Below are 20,830 nucleotides of genomic sequence, written 5' to 3' on the forward strand. Positions count from 1 at the left end.
CCTGGAGAAGAGAAGGCTGCGTGGAGACCTCGTAGCAGCCTTCCAGTATCTGAAGGGGGCCTATAGGGATGCTGGGGAGGGACTCTTCATCAGGGACTGTCAAGAGAGGTTCTCCTCCCCCTCTACTCAGCCTTGGTGAGGCCGCATCTGGAATATTGCGTCCAGTTCTGGGCCCCTCTGTTCAAGAAGGACAGGGAATTGCTTGAAGGAGTCCAGCGCAGAGCCACAAAGATGATTAAGGGAGTGGAACATCTCCCTTATGAGGAGAGGCTGAGGGAGCTGGGTCTCTTTAGCTTGCAAAAGAGGAGACTGAGGGGTGACCTCATCAATGTTTACAAATATGTGAAGGGTAGGTGTCAGGATGATGGAGCTAGGCTTTTTTCAGTGATATCCAGTGATAGGACAAGGGGCAATGGGTGTAAACTGGAGCATAGGAAGTTCCACGTTAACATCAGGAAGAACTTCTTTACTGTAGGAGTGACAGAGCACTGGAACAGGCTGCCCAGGGGGGTTGTGGAGTCTCCTACACTGGAGATATTCAAGGCCCGCCTGGACAAGTTCCTGTGTGATGTACTGTAGGTTACCCTGCTCTTGCAGGGGGGTTGGACTAGATGATCTTTTTAGGTCCCTTCCAACCCTTGGGATTCTGTGATTCTGTGATTCTGTGACTGTAGTGACAGGACAAGGGGTAACGGGTTAAAACTTAAACAGGGGAAGTTTAGATCAGATATAAGGAGGAAATTCTTTCTTGTTAGGGTGGTGAGGCACTGGAATGGGTTGCCCAGGGAGGTTGTGAGTGCTCCATCCCTGGCGATGTTCAAGGCCAGGTTGGATGAAGCCTTGTGTGGGATGGTTTAGTGTGAGGTGTCCCTGCCCATGGCAAGGGGGTTGGAACTGGATGATCTTGAGGTCCTTTCCAACCCAAACCATTCTATGATTCTTAGGGAGAGTGACATCAGCCTCACTCCAAGAAGATGCATTAATTCATGGGGAGGGCTGAATACGTTTCAGCCTATTCATTTGTATAGCATTGCCAAACAATAGTATTCATTCTCCTTTGTGGTAAGCACTGAACAAAACCCAGGAAAGGGGAGGTTAGGAGTGTGAAGCAAACAGCATAGCTGGGGAGCAAGGTGAATTTCAAAGGTGATTGAAAGACCTTTGCAGACCAGTTTAAACGCCATCAGTTATTGTTATCACAGTACGTCACCACTCTCAAGACTATGTCTCTTTCTTTTTCCTCTTGATGCCTCCTTAGATCATATCAATGCAGTCTCTTTTTCTGATCCCCTCGATTCCTCCTGCAGTCAATCATCCATGTGAGGTACAATATCATTGTATTTTTCATTTCTTTCCCATCTTCCTTTTTCAAAGCTTTCCAACTGAGTAAGGATCCTATTCCAGAAATTCCTTTTTTTTATCTTGGCGAACTATGAAATTCTTCCCTCCTTGATACATAATGTGTGCAATTATTATACACAGCCATCACCTCAAAATGTCATTTCAGAATACACCTGAATGGTTTAGTGCACAGTCTGCAAATGAAGGACCAATTTCATAAATACCTTGATCTTTTCAGCCTCTATCTGTTACACCGTATGACCTCAGCAACTTAATGACCTGTTGGAGGCAGAAGGCAGAAGGATAAAAAACAACAGTGAGGTGATATGTTTGGTAGATAGACAATTCAAAGCCCCTTTTGTCTGAGGCCATACATTAGCATCCAACATCCACCTCATAACCCATGAGACACAATTTAAGTGATGGATACTTTTATCCTGATCTTCATGGCTAGAGTTATTACGTACTCAGTTATGCAGAATAGCAGAAATCAGTGTTGTCAGGAAGCCAGTTAATAGTATCTTGGTGTATTCATATGCTGGGACATAAAGTGGAGCAGGATGAAGGCTATTTTAATAAACTACCAGCACATTGTACCTGCACAAGCTCAGCTGCTTCAGCTCTGACCGCTCCAGCAGGTATCAGGGGCAGAAGAGTATTGGTACTGGCAATGCTGACTGTATGCATCAAAGCAACCAGCACCAGCCTCAAGGCCTTTCTGCCTGTCGGGAACAATGTGATCCTCTGTATAGTGGGATCTTAAAGGCGAGATGTGATTTTATCTCTTTGTCATCAAATCTCTTCAATCATGTTTTATGGGGGTTTTGGTGGGCTTCCTGCCTGCAGGATTCCTCAAGAGCACTCCCTTTTTCTCTCTGCTCCTGTACGGGCAAGTTAGGGTTTCTATAAACCTAGCTGAATACTAAAGAAATCAGATGTTGACTTTCAGTTAAAGTCACTGTAGATGAGGACAAAGACACCTTTTTCTCAGAGAGTAAAGTGAACTGAGAACTATATAAGAGTGCTGGAATTCTGTGGAAAAGAAAAAGAAGAAAAATAACAACTCTATCAGGTTTGTTGTTCAAAAAAGATTTGATGGTTTGAGTCAATTCAATCTGCCTGAAATCAAGAGATTTATTCTTAGAAAAATGTCTTTGTTAGATACTTAATTTAGGTGTCTATCATTTCAATTTTCAGAGGACTGTGGATGTCTCACTGGGGCTGGACACGTCACTTTTAGGAAGTAGCCATAAGATGAGAAGAAACCTGTCATTGGAAGACAATAACTTGAGGATAAGGTTAGAGAATTTGCTCTGGTCAGGGTTAGGAAGACAAATCTTACAAGATAAAGGGCAGGTGGCAGATATTGCCCGTGTTTCGCCTGTGCTACGCTTAGCATTTGTGGATAACAGGTGGCAAAACTCCAAACTGCTCCAACATTCATGTCAACAAATGAAGCATAGGCATCAGCACATGACCCAGATGAACTAGTTCTCCAAGGATAATGCTCAGAGATAGTTACTGGCTCTTACCCTCAGCCTCCCCCACAACAAGGAATGCACCTCTCTCTTCTTCCCCATCACCATAGGTTAAATCCACTCCTTTCTGTGGATTTACATGGTCATAAAACTGTGCCTGCATTTAGAAATTCGAAATAATCCAGATAATAAAAAAATCACATTTCCAAGAGAAGTCTTTTTCAAACCCAAGATCTTTTCACAGAAGTAGGAATGAATGAGTGGGGATGGGCTGGGTTTGAGAACCGTCTAAACTAGGTGTAATAAATTGAATAGGGTTTCTTTCTATGTTCTCAGTCTTATTCCTTTGACTGAGACCTTGCCAGAATGTGCAGCTGGCTCTCTGTAAGAACAAGTCCTGTTTAAGATGCTGAGGTGAAGTATTTGCATGGGGTGGGGAGGAGACAAAGAATTATAAGTAGCTGATCTCTGTTTACTATCCACATTATACAGCTGGGTGTATAAAAGCAGCAGAAATACAAGTTCCTGTCCCTGAAGAGGAATTTGGAAGACAAAGACCAAAGTAATATGGGAGCTACATTTCATAAGGCTGTGATTCTATTGTGTGAATAGGTGTTTAGGGACACATCAGTCACACAGACTATTCTGCTTGTCTTCCAGCTGCCCACCTAGAATAGCATGGTCTTATGCATGGCTTATGCCATATTTTTTGTGTTGGTACAGATATGCTATAGCATCCTCATACCCTGTAGCATCTCAAGTGGACAAAAACCAAGATATGAGTCACCAATGTGCACTTGCAACTCAGAGAGCCAATTGTATTCTTGGATGCATCAAAAGAAGTGTGGTCAGGAGGTTGAGTGAGGTGATTCTTGCCCTCTATTCTGCTCTTCTAGGACCCCACCTGTAGTGCTGCATTCAGCTCTGGGGTCTCTAGCACAAGCATGGACCTGTTGGAGTGGGTCCAGAGGAGGGCCACAATAATGATCAGAGGGTTTCAGCGCCTCTGCTATGAAACAGGCTGAGAGAGTTGGGGATGTTCAGCCTGGAGAAGAAAAGTCACCAGAGAAGCCTCATCGCAGCCTTTCAGTACTTGAAGGGGGCTTATAAGAAAGATGGGGAGAGATTTCTTACCAAGGCCTGTAGTCACAGGACAATGAGCAACAGTTGTAAACCAAAAGAGGTTAGATTTAGATTGGACACACAGAAGAATTTCTTCACTATGAGGGTGGTGCAACACTGGAACAGGTTGCCCAGAGAAGCTGTGGTTCATTGGAAGTGATCAAGGTCAGGTTACACAGGGCTTTGAGCAACCTGATTTAGTGGAATATGCTCCTGTCAGCGTCAGGGGGTTTGGACTGAATGATCTTTAAAGATCCTTTCCAAACTAAACAATTCTATAATTCTATGATTCCTTCTAGTCCAATTCTCTTTAGGCAACTAAAACTGCCTTTAGTCCAGATCCTGGTTTTTTTGTTTGTTTGTTTGTTTTTTTTGTTTGTTTTTTTTTGTAGGGAAGTGATTTAACCATAATTTAAGTCTTGGAAAAATTATGAACACTGTAAAAGGAAAATACAAATTTGAGGACAGAGGAAGGGACATGAGTATGAATGGAGTGAAGCTTTCTGTGGATGCACATGATGTCGTCTCAGTCTCACTTTAGCAGATCCCATCCTACACGACACAATTCAGCTGCCCCTCTATTCAATGGAATCACTTTTGGAACTGCTCCAGCAGGAAAACCAGCAAGCAGTTGCATCAGCTGTGTGTGGGGGGCATTAAGTTGTGTCTCAAAGGCAAGAATCAGTGACTACAGAAGAAGCTTCATGTCTTCTATACCCCTGGAGAAAAATCTGTATGAAATTTTTTTAGATGAACTCAGAATCTGGAAGTCCTTTATCCTGAAAATGGACTTAAATGACTGTTGCCGGTGTGTTTATGAATAAGGGTTATGAATGATCTGATGGAAAGGGGGAATCAACTTGTAGTTTACAATGAGAAAAAACTCTTCATTGGCTGTCTCAAGGCCAGTAGTCCAGCCCTTAGTGCAAACCCTTGTACCTCTCACTGCTGTGTCACACAGGCATTTTACTGCTATTCATTACATGTAAATGTTTCTTTGTCCCAACACAAACTTGCAGCTGTCAACACAGCCAGCACTAACTACCAGGAAATGATCTGTCTGAGAAAGAAATGTTGCAAGCTATCAAGTCCCCACATTGTGCTAAAACATCCGTAGAGGCAGACTGCCAGGAGTTTATTATAAACTATGGACCATATGTTCTCTTGGTTTCCATAGGTTTGAACAAGGAAATGTGTCATCAAATAATCCCAAAGGGAAGGGAAGAGAGAATGAACTTTGCAGAAGGAGAATCATGATACTTCACTGGGATGGTACCCCAACATCTGCTTTCCTGAAGAGTGTGAAGGCTAAAAAGACCAATAGGGATATAAAAAGGGGGTTGTTACTAGAGTGTGGATAGGAATAAACTTGGCAAGAACTCCACCATATGGCAGCCTCAGGAGATGGGATAGATGCCTGAGAAAAACCTTCTGTCACTGATGTTGGTATGAGAAACAATAACCTTCTAATGTATCTGTCTCTTTTGGCTGTAGCCAAGACAGGTATGTCAAGGCTCAAGGTGAAGCAGACAGGTAACCCCACGATCCAGTCTTGCTGACCATGCTGTTGAGCTAGCTCCACACATATGCAGTGTGGATACGATTGGTGTAGAACAAAAAACGAGTCTGGTAAGACAGATCACATAGGAAGGAAACAGAACTGAAGCTACATCAGTCTTTACCAACCCAAGATGGTACCATTTGCTAATACTGGACAGCGCAGGTAACACTGCTTCTTCCATTCCTGACTCCTGCTATTGCAAAACACTGAGCTGCATGGGCTACAGCATATTTTTCTCTATTTACCTGATAGGTGATGTCACTAGTACCTAGAATGATTGTTACAGTTCAGTGCAGAGCCCTTCAGACCTTGAAAATATATTGACAAGCAGGCACCAAGGTTGAATCAGCCGTGCCTGAAGTGGGGAGACCAATCAGTCCACTGGAAACAGATTGCAGGGCATGGTAGGTACCTTCAAACATATGCTTCTTACAAGCCAAGGTATGGGGAGAAGCTGAGCTTGTTCTTGCAAAGTGTGAGGTTGGCCAATTGGTGACCTTTAAATGTCCCTTCAACCCAAACTACTTTATGATTCTGCGATTCTATGTGAATCTCAGCTTTGTTCTTAGCTGCTCTGTAAGGAGCAGCCTTGGCTGACTGTGCAGAGGAAGCAGCTCCAGCAGCACCTCCACCCTCTGGGGGGACACTGACCGAACTGAACCTGGTTCTTTCTTCACTAAATATCTTTTAATCCCTTGTCTGTGTTGAGGGGCTGGGCACTCTCTGTTTGCTTCTTAAAGTTAGTGAGCATTGCAGAGATTCTTATGTAGAGGATTACATATATGAAAGGTTCTTAAATATGAAGGAGAGGAGTTTTGATATAATATGCATATTAGGGTTTATACAAACTATGGCTGTCAGCACTTACACATCCTTCACATTTAGCAGGTCCTGTTGTGATAGGACAAGGGGTAATGGTTTTAAACTAAAAGGGGAGATTCAGACTGGATGTGAGTTAAAAATTCTTTACAATGAGGGTGGTAAAATACTGGTACCATGATGTGACCAGGACTTCTCTTGTCCTTTGGAATATACACAGAGTTCATGGACATAGTGACATGCCACACCTGAAAGTAACATGTACGGCTTGTTGTCAGGTGTTATCTGAATTTATAAGGTTCCTGTTCAATTTTCTCAGTTCATAAACATAAAAAGCACACATAGATGCTGTGTGGGGACAGTCCAACATGATGCTTTTATTTCAGCATTAAATGCCACAAGTTATATACCTCCCAACTGGGACACAAGCACAACTATGCTGAGGAATTCCTTCCTGTGTCTTCACTCCCACTATACTCTGGCTGTGAAAAATGTGCTACTTCTTCATTTTTCTGAATTGGAACTAATAGAACTGACGTGGTGCAGCTGTGGGAGTGACTCAGCAGAATGTCTTTGCATCTTCATGCACATGACATCCTGCGACAAAAAAATCTCACATTTTCAAGGTAAAAAATGTCTTAGTTTCATTATTTTCTTCTTCAAAATTCTTTTGAAGGGGAAACAGTAAAACCGAGATTCCACTCCAACAATCTGTCAAGATGGCAAACACGAGAATTAAATCAGGAATGTGTTGTACTTACAATTTTATTGGATTCATAATTCTTTTCATGCTTTCCAGGCAGAATTTAGGAGTATCTAAAGCAAAGCTTACAATGTGAGACATACGGCAGATGAAGTGGTGCTGATATCAATGGGGACTAATGAGAAGGAAAATATTTTGCTAACAAGCACATTTTACCTCAGGATTAAGGGATAAACTTGGAATTTGGTAGCTAGAGGAGAAATATGGTAGAAATCCTTCAGGATTTGAGTATTTGACTTCTAAAAGTCCAGGGTGAATGGACTGTTATTTAATAGGAAAAAAAATAGCAATGTGGGTCAATTAGTGGCTTGTAGTACCTGCTGTTGTTTCCAGCATGCAGATTGTGTATGAGAGAACCTTTGAATTGAAAATACATCTTGTAGAAGGTGAAGAACTGTCTCTGTGTATCCTCACAATGAAAGACAAGGGTAGGCCAAAATAAAAGCATTTGCTTTGTGTGGGAAGAAACTTAGGCCAGTGATACAGAGTTACCTCCCACACTTTGGCTGGTATGTGTCACACTTTGAAAAGGGTATTAAACATTAGATGAGACAACAGAGAAACATTCAGTCAGCTGGCATTTTGTTCTGCTCTGTCTACACCCATCTGAATGCCATCCCAGTATTTCCCTTTTGGCAGAATTCTAAGTTTGTCGAATCTTCCACTCACCCAGTGGAAGTTCCTGCAGGTCCTTTTTGCTTTCCAGGTGATGCCTGGATCACTCTGGTAGTGCCCTGTGAGACCTCTGCTCTCCCCATGCCACCAGCTTCCCCCCGATGCCTGGCCTCCACCTTACCATGGATAGCTGGTGTACGATGTGTATGTCAAGATCTTGCCATTGCAAACTTTACCTTAGTCTGCAGGTGAGTTCAAACTTGAAACCAAAGTGCGATGTGTAAGGTAGAGAGTGTAAGTACATATGGACAGAGCCTTGGGTGACATGGTCTAAGGTGAAACACCCCTGCCCATGGCAGGGGGGTTAGAACTGGATGATCTTAAGGTCCTTTCTAACCCAAACCATTCTATGATTCTATGATGCTATGATTCTATGACATAAGACATGCTCTGCCTGCATCTAGACCTACATTCTGGCTTACTAATGCACCTCAAGCAGCGCCAGTGAGAGATGCTGATTAGGGAGAACATGTGTGCCTGGCATGTGCAGTCAGTTATTTAAGAGTAATCATCAAGATTCTTCATCTCGTTAACTCCAAAGCTGAAAATTATAACAAGCTACTTCTTTTCTCAGAAAAACAAACTGTATCCCATCCCACAGGAAGAAAATGCACCCACACACCCTCCTTGCTTCTGAAATGACTAATTCTGTAAGCCCACAGCAGAGTACTGACCACGCTACATGGTTTTCTTTTTCTGGTTTTGGCTGGTCCTTTGGTTATTAAGAGAAAAGCAACAAAGAGCAATCTAAGCTCTCCAAAATCAAGTATTACTGGGGGAAAACTTGCTTACGGTAGTGTAACTGAAAAAAATATTTGGACATATCCACCTATTTCTCCCAGTCTTATCTTTTCTCTACAACCAGCCTCCCACTTCTCTGCGTCGTTTATCCTTTCTCTCCTCCTGCAAGGTTTTCCTTAAATAATGTCTTCCCTCAAGGCTTTGTTATGTGTCTTTTCCAAGAACATTTTTATGTTTGAATTCCTCTGGTGCATTATAATTTCCTGAACGAGGCACCACATTTGTCAGGGTAAAGGTCCTGCTGCTTGTTGTGAAGAAGTGGGGAAATTTATAACACTTTGGGAATTATTTACAAGTTTAAGCTTTGTGTTTCATTTTTTTCTTCCATAAAACCACTTTTTCTTCTCATTAGCATGTCACAGTTATAAACAGTTATTGTACCTTCTGATTACACTTGCACAGCAGCACTTGCAAGCCAGGGATCTCAAAAGAATTCTGCAGTCCTAGACTACCCCATTTAAGAGACAGATTGAGTTTATTATTGCTTTCAGACAGACACTAAACTTTAGTGGTTTGCTCAAGATTTGCCAATAGCTGAACTAAAACCTAACCCAAACATCCACCACTTATTTTTCTATGAGCAATGTTCAGTAAGATTCAGCTCATCTCACCCTAGTAATCGCATGATTGGAATGTGGCTTTTGCTGTTGAGTGCAGTGAGATGCTGTCATAGACTACAGACTAATATTTGTATCATAAAAGTCAGGTCTCTGATGAACTGCCGTGCTGGTTGCGATGTCATCAGTGAAACCTGGGAAGTTTATTAAAACAGAAAGAAAAATAAGAAGGGATAAGAATATAAGGAACTGGTCCTGCCTATATTACTGAAGTGGTCCAAGGCAGAGGACTGATGCTGCACTGCTGGTGTGTCCACAGTCTGGTCTGGGGCTGTTCTTTCTTGACATACTGCCCAAGTGCCTTAGGGGAGCAGCACGCGGCCTGAACCTATTCTTAAACCACCTGAGCATGACTGCTTCAGTTTTGGTTCCCTCTGTCCTGCACAGCCCTCCAACAGTGCCCCAAAGGCTTCCTTTGCAACACAAACCCTGGGCTTCCCACTGGGAAAACAGCTTCCTACAGGACGAAGACCTGAAGTCTCAGATCATCGGAGGAACTGGAAGAAAACTGCATGAACAGGTAAGTAACAATTACCTGTTTAAGTAACAAATATTAAGTAACGATTATGGTAACAAGTAACAATTAAGTAACACTTATGGTTAAAAAAAGTAACAATTATGGTTTAAGGCCTTCAAGGCAGACATCCCATTGAACCCAGAAGAGACTCAGGCAGACTTTCTGGCCTCATGGCAAGATAGTCCATCAGCAAGATGCTCCCTGGCTTCAGTTTAATATAGCAAGGAGGCCACGAAGATGATCAGAGGGCTGGAGCACCTCTCCTATGGAGACAGGCTGAGAGAGCTGGGCTTGCTCAGCCTGGAGAAGAGAAGGCTCCTGGAAGACCTTACAGCAGCTTCCAGCGCCTAAAGGGGCCTACAAGAAATCTGGAGAGGGATTTTTTACAAGGGCAGGTAGTGGTAGGAAAAGGGGGAATGGCTTTAAACTGACAGAGGGGAGATTGATATTAGATATTAGGAAAAAGTTTTTCACTAAGGAGGGGGTGAGATGTTGGAACAGGTTACCCAGAGAAGATGTTGGAAGGGTTGCCCTGTCTCTGAAAGTGTTCAAGGCCAAATTAGGTGGGACTTTGAACAACCTGGTCTAGTGGAAGGTGTCCCTGCTCATGGGCATATGGAACTGGATAATCTTTAATGTCCTTTCCAACCCAAACCATTCATGATCTATGTCTCTATGATGAAGATGCAGTCTATGCTACAGTCCAGAGTATATAAGCAAGGCAGAGAATTTCCTGCACTGATTCATATGTCCTGAACATAGCATCTCTTCAGAGGACCACGTGAAAACATGTTTGACCAGCTCTGCTCTGCTCCAAAGCTGCTGAAAATGACCAGTATTTAACCACCCCAGACAGTAAAACTAAGGATATGAGAAGAAAAACATTCTCACAGTTCTAGAATAGTAATGTGCTATTTAAGTTGAAATACTGTATTTGCATGCTTTCTGAGCTTTTCCTTCAATTTAGAAGACATTTTCAGCCTGTGCAAAAGTTATATGGATACTCAACCAAGAGCTGAACACTCAACAGCCTGAACCGGCATCGTTCCAGCAGAGTGAGTGGCATTATAGCAATTAATTTCAAGTACAAATCTAGCCCAATAAACAAAAAAAAAAAAAAAAAACCCAAACATCAAATTGTGAAATTATGTGGACTGGTAACTCATTAAACAACATTCCATATTGTTGGCCAGCACCAGTTGTAATGCAAATGAAATTGCAGGGTTCTTTAGAAATCACTTTAATGAATGAAGGATGTTGTTATCTCACACATGGATGATAATTCCATGGCAAGGGAAAATTGCACGTGCTGTCCCTCTGCCTCACATGGCTAGCTAATCACTTGCAGTGGAGGACATTGGGGATTCCCAAGCGCTGGAGTGCCGCCAGCAGCAGGATAATGCAGATGAACTGGAATGGAAGGACAGGATTTGGGAAATTTCAAGAGGATATCCATTCTCAGCAAAATGTCAGCACTCACTGAAATTCAGGTAGGTCAGATCGTGTATTCTGATGAGCCAAATGCTGATTGCTGCCATTGCCATAGCAGCACAATGTTGTCCAGGCCCTTCCTTTGCTCCACATGGGATACTAAGAGAAAGACAGGCTCTATAGATTGTTAATATATTCGCTGTCCAGGCAGGTCAAATAGTAATTAACCTCATGCTCATCGCTGCAACTTGGAGAGCTGACTTGGTATCTACCATGCAGCTACAGTTTGATCTGGTAGCTACCAGACAGGGGAGGTGATAAAGGTGTGCAGAGCATCCCAGGAAAGGAAGGAGACAGGCTGAATAGTCACCTCTTTGAACAGGGTGGACCCAGCTGTAGGAAGCACCCTGCATATAGGGATTGCTGTGGGCAGTGGGGCAACCTAGGACATATAGGGCAGACTCCAACACTGGCCTTGGCTTTGCAGTGTCAGACAGCCCTCAAGTGCAGCTCCAGCCTTGCCTGATGGATGATTATAATTACTTCTTTCAGAGTTTCATTACTGCCATGGCAGCAGTCCTGTAGCAGTTTTCCCTTCTTTTTCTGGAAAGGCTGGAGTTGCCAGTTTGTTTTCTGCAGGGCTGCTTCTCTCTGGCAGAGACATGAAGATCCTCCATGTCTTGGTACCATCCTTGACACAGCACTATAAACTGGGAGAGAGAGGGAGAGCAACTTCCCCTCCAGGCAAAGCTGCCTTCTCTGTCCCCTTTTGTGTTGAAGATTTCTGTGCTTTTAAGGATGAGCTGACGGCAATTTTTGTTTGTGGACCAACTGGAGGCACTAAGAACATATTTCCCTCTTGCTCCAAGCACATTTTAGCCTTTAAAGTCTATGGTATTTTACAGACTGAGGGAGAGGAATTTGCAGCCCCATCCCCAGGCTGGCAAACATGATGCTTCTTTGTCATTTGAATGGCTGTTGAAAAACTGCTTGGCTGGCCTGCCTGTGGGATTAGGATTGGGACCTATCACTCTCCAGGGAGGCAAAAGCTGTGAAACAAAGGGCTTTTCCTACAGCTCTCCACAGATCACTGCCTCAGTAACGCTGGCTTGGCTGATTATATTATAATAATATAAAAGCAATTACACATGTAAAGAGGCATTGAACATTGAGCTCTAATACTGATCAAATCCAAAACTAGATGCTCAAGCTAAATCTGGTCAAATTTTACCAAGAACATAGTGAAAAACAAGCTTAGTTAACATGTATAAATGTAAGTTAGTCAACCAGCAGTCAGTTAATGTTATATGCGATATTTCTGTTATAAAACATACCATCCAACTGCAAAACATTGAAGAGCACTGGAGGGATTCTGGCACTGAGTTTTTCATGGTTTCTAACAGGAAAAGCTGCCTCTCTTTTAAAATCTGTGTACAGGACTGAATGGGCATGTTAAACATCTCTGCGAATGCTCTGTGGGGTGGGGTATAGGGCAGCAAAGCCATTGCATGCATTCTGAGCTGGAAAAGACAAGTGTTATCCCACAGCTGGAAAGGCTGCAGCTGTATCTGGGCAAAGGACTTGACTCTTTAGGCAGATATTCCTCCTCTGCCGTATGTTAGAAGATGCTTGCAAGATTTCCTGGAAGATTCCAATATTCTGCTGGCTTTCTCTTGCTGAATGTTTCTGCAAAGACAGGGACTGTGTGCAGCAGGGTCCTGTTTTCCTTTGGCTTGGACAGCCCCTTGCTCTGCTGTCCCAGTCTCTTCGGGTGCTTGGTGGAATGAAGATGGACACTATGCTTTCAACTAATAAGCATTCTTTTATGGTGACACGATGGTGTTCATTCTGGCCAAAAAAGAAGGAAAACATGAGACTTGTTGCACTTTCATCCCCCATGTCTCAATATGGATTATAATGACTTCCTTAGTGCACAAGGCTTCTCTTGATTTGTTTAACTTCACTTTTATTTTCTGAGGAGTTAACAAAATAAACAGCAGATTCAATAACAAACCTTCCCTCTCCCAGCTGTTGAAATGATCTGGCAGTCTGGAAGAGCACCAGTGCAACAGATTAATCTATTGCAAACTGAATTTCATCATACATACATAGGGTCTGGACTCTATGATCAAGTGTTCTCCTGATGCACAAGCATTCAGGCACAGAGTTAGAGGCTGACAGTATAAACTGCAGTTGAGGGGACCAGACCTTGATCAAGACTGCAAACTGACCCTCTGGATCCTGAGGCCCATATGTTTGGTCTGGATTCTTTATTATCTGCAAAATCTTTCTTAAAGAAGAAAATACAACTCTTGGAATGGTGGTTATTCATCGTCTCCAAACCCATCACATATTGTCATTCATTGAATGCTTGAAAAGCAATGAGTGTGAGTAGAGAATATTCGTCAGTAAAGCAGCAAGTGGATTTTCCAGTCTTTCTTCAAAACCACAGGTAGCTGGTATACCTCGTAATAAGAACTGCATATCCTCTCATTTTCTCTGTGTAATACATATATTTTCTCTAATGTCTGACATGTGATAGTGGTCAAAATGTGTTTAAAACAACAAAGCAAATTCAGGTCACATGAGCTTACATTAAGGTTTAACGCATGGCCCTGTACCAGGTAAAAGCAATAGTGTCGTGCTGCAGGAAGCGCCTCAGCATGTTTAGTGCAGTTAGGGAAGGAGCTGTACCCAGCCGCAGAGAATCAGCAGGGCTCCTGCCCTCACTTTATATCTGTTCCAGTGAAGAGCAATACTAATGTTCTGAGGCCACCTACTGTTTACTTTTAAAAGCTACATGTTAATGTATAGGGTACCGTCCAAGAGAGCAGTCTTTCCCTAATGGCCAGAAAGTATTCCTGGTAGTCCTAAAGGAAGTCAAGACACATCACAAACAGAGATTTCTCTACTTTGCCATCGCTTTATGCCTATAATAATCCCCAGCTTGTTAATATGATTTTTCATGGAAAATAATTATTACCATCTTGATAATTTTTTACTTCATTAACGTCTTTTGGAATCTCTGTAAGAATGCCATCACAAGTGCCAGATCCTCCCAGAGCTCCCGTTTTCAAGTACTCAGGAGGAGTCTAGATGAACAGAGTGAAATCCTAGCTCCACTGACTCACAAGCAATTATTCGCCTTTGTATCAACAGAGCTAAGTTAGGTTTTTTTCTCTCAGTTCATCATAACTGGAATTTGCTGACTCCATGCTGTTAAACCCATCTGCTGCCTCAAGCCTGGGCTTTGAGCACAGTGAATAAAAGAGGGAAAGGAAGAAAAAAAAGGAGGACGAGAATCAGAAGCTGTTACCCATAATATGTCCTATTCTCAAAGCCTCAAGCTGAGCCTCTGGAGGTCAACCACTGCAGCACAAATGGAACAAAAGCTGAAACTCCAGGCAGGACAATCTTCTGCCTATTACTAATAGCATATTTATATGTATATATAAATATACATATGCATATAAATATACATATGTAAATATATGTGTGTATATATATACTATATATACATATTTATATATACTAACACCAATGATTACTACTAATTCAGTTGACTCTTACATAGTGGCTTCCTTCCACTTACATGTTTGTTAAACATTCTCAGCTGCTATTTGGGCATGGGCTCCCAGGTTTTGTGACACAGGTTCCGTTTTTCTTCCCCTTAAACAGGGTCAGTTGGATGCTCAGCCCTCCTCTTTCAGTTTCATCTAGCAAACAATGGGACACTGAAGTCTGCTAACGCCAGTCCCTCTCACCAACATCACCTTATATAGTCTTCAGTGAATCAATCAATTGATCAATCAATCCATTATCAATCAGTTAAGACACCTTTTCTGTCCATTTTACTCCACTAAAACACTTTTCTTCCTAAACCATACTCTTTGGAAACCTGTAGGAACCTGTTTTCCCAGTTACCTCCCCTCAATTTGCTGTACCTCACTGGCAAGCTGTACCTTGGCTGATAGCAGGTCTTGCGCAGAACCACTGCTGCTGGGTACAGCCTACAAATCCTAAGAGATAAGTTACATAGCATGTTCCACAGAGCTGCAGTCACCCATCTCAAAGGAAGATGAAAACATATTGAGGCAGGTGTGTCTTCATGTTCTTTTTAACATATATAAAGTAATACAGATATAGGAAATAGTAATTTAAAACATTATTGTAATGAGTATGCTGGGGGAGGGTCTCTTCGTCAGGGACTGTAGTGACAGGACAAGGGGTAACGGGTTAAAACTTAAACAGGGGAAGTTTAGATTGGATATAAGGAGGAAATTCTTTCCTGTTAGGGTGGTGAGGCACTGGAATGGGTTGCCCAGGGAGGTTGTGAGTGCTCCATCCCTGGCAATGTTCAAGGCCAGGTTGGATGAAGCCTTATGTGGGATGGTTTAGTGTGAGGTGTCCCTGCCCATGGCAGGCGGGTTGGAACTAGATGACCTTGAGGTCCTTTTCAACCCTAACTATTCTATGATTCTATGATTCTATGAGTAACCATATTTACTGAAGTCTGAGAAAGTAACTTTTAAGGACTGAAAATCTTAAGGTCTACATTGATTTCCCCACTGATTGTTAAACAGTACCTTAATATGATGGTGTAAGAGGCAGTGGTTAATGGGTGGCTGGGTACTTTGGTATATGCACTCGCTTTCCTTACCATCAATGCAAAATGACCAGAAGCAGCTTGCCTTTAATAATTTTTCCCTTTTAGTAAAAATTGTTACAAATTTTCTCCCCACATCAGCCCTGAGGATTTACAGGATGATGCTGAATTCAGAAAGGAATGGCATCTTGAACATGAATGACTGGTATTATCAAGGGTAAACCCATTGTGGTAGTTTAAGCCATTAAATTGTTTCATCCAGTCTCTGAACTCATTGCAAGGTGTCAAACTAAATATCAATCTAGTCACCTCAAACAAGAATGTACAGATAGAATGGTCACGACTGCTTAGTATCCTTAACTCATCCAATCTGAGTTTTAGTGCAGCCAACAGCAGAGTTACACATGTAAATCCAAGAACAAGGTGGTTACAGCAGACAGAGAACACACGGAATGGGACAGTAACTCATAAGGAGCAGTGGTTGGAAAAATGTTTTACAGACTGTTTGGACAGACTGCTTGGACGAACAGATCGGGTGTTACAAAGAACCAGCATCATGTCTGAATCTATAGTCAGGGCAATAATTAGTATTCAGACTGCATTTTTCCACTGCTTATTTGGGATACATTAACTCAGCACTGGAGTACTGTACCCCTTCAGGATTGCTTCTTAAAATCTGTAGGTGATCAATAAAGAGCCACAGAAATGTTTGAGGGCTGAAGGAAATTCTTGTCTGGGACCAAATTAATGAGCTCAATATGTTTTGCTTGTTAAAACATAACCTGACAAATTTCTTGTTTCCAATCTTTAAGACCATCACAGAGGAATACTGAGCTTTAAAGAATTAGAGAGAAAGTAATAAGAAGAATCAATGCCAGAAGATGGAAATGATCTTTGGCAAATAAAGTATTCGGCAGAACTCCTTATACTGGAAGTGATTAGCAAAAGGAACAAACCAGCAAGGGGAGGAATTGGCTCGTTGTTCCCTGGTATCTTCATATTTGGACAAGCTGTCAGTCTGGAAGTTTTACTTTAGCACAAGGCTTGCCCATGCATACCTGGCTGAAATACAGTGGCCTGTGTTATGCAGGGCTTAGTGAGTCACTGAGGATTTTGCCTTATATCCCTAGAGTTGTGTCTTCTCTTGCCCCCGTCTCCAGCTTGCCTCATGATATAAACATGAGTATAGTATGGTATAAACACTGAGTATAGGAAACCTGAGCAATTCAGACCAGTCATCATTATTCATCCTGTCCACAGGCCCTCTCCTTGAGAGCAGGCTGCAGTGATCTGTTTGAACATCAGGACGCAGATAACAGACATATCTCTCTTATCTTACACTTATTTGGCATACACTTTTCACACGTTACAAAGATGCTGCGCAAGCACTGTTGCAGACCTGAAAGAAAGCAAAACTGTAGTGGATGCACATTTCTTTACTGCTGTCCTTTATCCTCATTGCACTGAAAAAATTAAACTCAACCATTTCATGATCACTGTGGTCAAGATATCTGCCTACCATCACATCCCCTAGGAGTCCTTCTCTATTCACAAGTAGCAAGTCTAGGAGGGCATTTTTTCTTAGTTGGCCGAGTACTTCTGACAAGAAGTTACCTCCTACAACCTTCAAGAATTTCCAAGACCTCCTTATTACAGCAGCATAATATTCCCAGCTTATGTCTGAGAAGTTAAAATCTCCCATAAGAACAAAGGCTACTAATCCAGAATTTTCTCCTGTCTGCCTATAGAATAACTCATCTGCGGTTACATCCTTGGTGGGTGATCAGTAATAGACACCCACTACCACATCTCCTTTGTTTTTTATCCCCCTAATGCTTTACCCAGAGGCTTTCAACCACATCACCACTAACTGTAAGGGCTATGCAATCAAACTTCTCCCTTATGTATAATGCTACACCTTCTACTTTGCCTGCCTTATCTATCCTTCCTGAACAGCCTTTAGCCCTCCATCCCAGCATTCCAGTCTTGGGGGTGGAGAAGGCTCCCTCTCTTTTCCAATGGGAGGAGAATTTCCATGTTTTTGCCATGGTTTTCTTCATCTATTAACTCCAGAAGAACGTAGAGTGAAGGTTGCATCAATATATATATTTAAATGTTTATACAAGCATAACACAAATTATGTGTACATACAGCCACATATTTTAAGTTTCTCTGTTACAGAAGGTCCAAATAAACCGCAATACACACAGTTGTATTAACAGCCAAAATTTCATGACAAGCCATGTATAGATCATAAAGTTCTTTTATTGTCAGTTTCATGCCTTGCAAACCAACTGGTGACTCGTGGATGCTGTCAAATCATGCAAAGTTTGCAAGACAGCTAGTCTACCCAGTGATTTCCATTTTTAATTCTGCAGCGGTCTGCCTATGAAAAGTCTTTATATCAGTTGTTGACGTAGGAGCAATTGATGTTAATGAGAAATAATTCATGTCTCCTCATAATTAATAGTCCCCAGTCATACACAAGAACACAACCAACAATCAGGCTGACATTTGCTTCAAACTCATTTCCAAACTTTTTACCTATGATAATTACATCTAGAGAACAAACCTACTACCCATGTACAGTGTGTGTGCTGTTTTACTCAAGTCATTGCCAAACTAAGGGGGAAAAAACCCTACCAATCTAACTTAGTTATCAATTTACCATATCCTTGTTTATTTTGTCAGCAGTTTAGTCTCTGCTATAGTTAGTCTACAGTTAAAAATAAACTTTTAATGATAGTTCTTCCACAAGGAGGAATGCTGAAAAGAAATTTCACTTTTTCAATCAGTTTGCTTCTTTTTTAGAACGTTTCCTAGGAAGCATTCATACACACTGTGTTTGTATACACACACTGTGGCCTTTCAATATAAAAAATGAGCTTATAAGAAAGATAGAGGCTTTTCACCAGGGCCTGCAGCGGCAGGATAAAGGTCATCAGTTTTAAATGGAAAGGGAATGGATTTAGATTGGACATAAGGAAGACGTTTTTTACGATGAGGGTGATGAGGCTACCCAGAGGATTTGTGGATATTCCATCTCTGGCAGTGTTCTAGGTCAGATTGGACAGGGCTTGGAGCAGCCTGGTCTAATGGAAGGTGTCCCTGCCCATGGCAAGGGGTTGGAACTACATGGTCTCTAAGGTCCCTTCCAACCCAAACTCCTCTATGATTCTGTGACACTCCATGATTCTGTGTATGAATAAACTAATCAAAACTACGTGCCAAGGGAACTGGTTGGGTCACCATCCCTGGAGATACTTAAAGGATGTGTAGATACAGCACTTAAGGCCATGGTTTAGTGGTGGACCTAGCTATGTTAGGTTTATGCTTGGACTTGATGATTTTAAAGGTCTTTTCCAACCTAAATAATTCTATGACTTTATGAATGCAGAATAAAGAGACACAAGGCATTATTATTCTCTAAGAAAAGGGCAGTGTCTGTAAATGTGGGAGTGGTTAGGTGCAACCTTTATATTCATGACTCCCGCTAGTTTTCTTGCAAGTTTATTTCAGCTTGAAAGTTGTGTTCTTATTCTTAGAACGTAATAAAGTTCCCTTTCAGGTGAGTTGACCAATTTGTATTCTGTGGTGATCATTACAGCAATTTTCTGCCCACTGCTGGTATTCTAACAGAGTAGGCCAAAACTGCTACCAATTACATCCTGTGCAACCCCTTTGACTTTAGTAAGATTGCAAGGACTATAAATTAGTGCAAAAATCGGTCCAACCTTTGTAGCCTTCTTTTGGGAGCATATAACACATGCACCTGTACAAGAAAAAAAGCACGTATTTGATAGAAGAACAACCACCTGGACTTCTTAATAGCAATATGAATACAATAAATCACTTGAAAAATCTGTGTCCTTGGATTTCCTTGCACAGTTGAAAGTGTCATTTAAAGTGGCATGATTCATAACTACTCAAGTCCTGTAGTTCTGTATTTTTACAAAGAGCATTTATACATTAACTTGGAATAAGGGATGCTAAAAATGAATAAGTGCTGCTTAGGGTTATTTTTATTAGAATAGATCACATTAATTAGCCCTGATATGCAGGGGAGGAGAAGTTTCTCTTGAATGCTGTACTCTGCAGTGCATTATTAATTTTCTCATTCGTTCTTTTTTAGCTCATTAGTTTTCAGATGTTATAGTTTAATGCTGAGGTGAAGCTAGAAGTATCTGTTCATTTTTCCATCCATTTCAAGCCATCTCACAATCATTGTCATGATTAATTCATATTGTCATGGTACCCACTCCAGGGCCGGGGTACTATTGCCACAGCTTGTGATGGTGAGAAAAAACAAACCCTTGAAAAGAGATTTCTTTCTGTACCATTTTAGGACATTTTAGGGTAAAGTGAATTAAAAAAAAAAAATTAAAACTCATGTAACATTCACTTCCTAAATGCAAACAGAGGACTGGGGGAGAAGTATGCAGCGGTGAGATTACGGCATATGATGGCTGGTGCCTGGAAAGAGAGCTGAACACTGGGAGATTTTTCCTCCAGATAGAGCGCTGTGCTGTGTAACCTACAACTAAACACTGTCTTTGCACACTGTCTTGTGGCCAAAAGGTTAAAGTTTAGCAGCTAAATTATTCTTGGGAAAAAGTTGGAAAAAATACATGGTAACAGTCTCATAAAAGGTAATCAATCAACCCCATTGAAAATGTAGTATGGGTACAAAAGGGAAAAACAAATATCATAGAATCATGGAATCAACTAGATTGGAAAAGACCTTTAAGATCATTAAGTCCAACCCCTACCCCAGGACTGCCAAGACCATCACTAAACCATGTCACCTCATCTACATGGTTTCGAACACTTCCAGGGATGGTGATTCCACCACTGCCCTGGGCAGTGTTCCAGCCTGAGCACCCTCTCAGTGAAGTAATTCCTAATATCCTACCTAAACCTCCCCTGGTGCAGCTTGAGGCCATTACTTCTTGTCCTATCACTTCTTACTTGGGGGAAGGGACCACCCACCTTGTTCCATCTTCCTGTCAGGCAGTTTTAGAGAGTGATAAGGTCCCCCCTGAGCCTTCTCTTCTCCAGACTACACAACCTCGGTTCCCTCAGGTGTTCTTCATCACACC

General features: G+C 41.9%; 1 long non-coding RNA gene across 1 annotated transcript in view; it reads left to right on the forward strand.

Annotated features, from left to right (window-relative positions):
* Positions 1-7,796: 7,796 nt before the first annotated feature.
* The window catches only part of LOC136014054 (uncharacterized), a 42,790-nt gene continuing 29,756 nt past the window's right edge, over positions 7,797-20,830 (forward strand). Inside the window, exons 1-2 of the long non-coding RNA XR_010612493.1 lie at positions 7,797-7,947; positions 9,565-9,697. This is a non-coding gene — a long non-coding RNA (uncharacterized LOC136014054). The remainder of the gene's footprint in view (positions 7,948-9,564; positions 9,698-20,830) is intronic.

This window comes from Lathamus discolor, chromosome 4 (genome assembly GCF_037157495.1).
Source record: "Lathamus discolor isolate bLatDis1 chromosome 4, bLatDis1.hap1, whole genome shotgun sequence".
In the NCBI taxonomy this organism is placed as follows: domain Eukaryota; kingdom Metazoa; phylum Chordata; class Aves; order Psittaciformes; family Psittacidae; genus Lathamus; species Lathamus discolor.